The sequence below is a fragment of the Schistocerca nitens genome, chromosome 6, assembly GCF_023898315.1.
Source record: "Schistocerca nitens isolate TAMUIC-IGC-003100 chromosome 6, iqSchNite1.1, whole genome shotgun sequence".
NCBI lineage: Eukaryota > Metazoa > Arthropoda > Insecta > Orthoptera > Acrididae > Schistocerca > Schistocerca nitens.
Window position 1 is genome coordinate 233,303,616 of NC_064619.1, and position 1,277 is coordinate 233,304,892.

The following is a 1,277-nucleotide window of genomic DNA, read 5'->3' on the forward strand; positions in this document are numbered from 1 at the left end:
AAGTCAGGGGAGTGCAGTAGGTGGTATAGCACTTAGCAGCCCCATCAGTCAAACCAATAAGTAACAGGTTGCACTGTACGTGCTTGAGCATTTTCCTGCCAAATGATGGTCATGTCCGGCAGAAAGTGCCATCACTTCTCTCTATGCTGTTCATTTTTGGAACACAACCTACGACCAGCTTAAAGACAGAAGCGATGACACTTTCTGCAGGACCTCACCATCATTTGGCAGGACAATGCTCAAGCACGTACAGTGCAACCTGTTACTGATTTGTTTGACTGATGGGGGTGCTAAGTGCTGTAGCACTTACTGCACTCCCCTGACGTAAGCCCTCGTGAGTTCAACTCGATTTCTAAACTGAAGGAAACACATCACGGCATTCGCTTGAGAACTGCTACAAATTCATCGGGCAATAGACCGCGCCGCTCGAACTATCAACACTACTGGCACTGCTAAGAGTATCGTACGACTTACACATTGCTGCCAACGGGTTATACGCAATGCTGGTGACTACTTTGAAGGTCATCAAAACTTTGAAACACGTATCTATTTTGTACGAGATGTAAATTAATAGTTGCCTCTATTTAAGTTTCAACCCTCGTAAAAATGAGAGTATTGCATTCGAAAGTGAATTTAGTACTGAAATTTACATCGTGGATATTTATACAAGAATCAGCTTGGCAAAACACTTTTAAAGAGGATGTGAAATATAAGAAGTTACGTGTTTTCAGAGAATTGGTTCTGGTGAGATCTTTTTATTAGTTAAAAGGAAATAGTGTAATCACATAAGCGACCTGGAAACAGCACACATCTGTATTTACCAAACAATGGCTACTAATCTGTTACAACAAAAACGGGTTATGCGAGAAAATTAATGAGGTAGATTTTTTAACCTACCGAAGTTTATATTTTTTCCAAAAAAAAATATTGTCCCATTCACAGTAGTTCCCTTCGGCAGCTATACACCAGCGGAATCGTTGTTACCACTCTTGGTAGCGGCGCTGAAAGGCGTCAACTTTCAGGGCCTTTAACATGTCGGTCACGTTCTTTGGAATTTTCTCCAGAGTCCCAAAATGACGTCCTTTTAAGATATTTACTAATTTTGGGAAAAGAAAAAAGTCACAAGGACTCAGATCCGGTGAACAGAGGGAGGGGAGGGGGACTGTGCAACAACAGGAATGCCTTTTGAGGTCAAAAATTCCGTGATGGAAGTGGATGTGTGACATGAGGCATTGTCATGATGCACCATCCACATGTATCCAATCCCCGGTCTCATT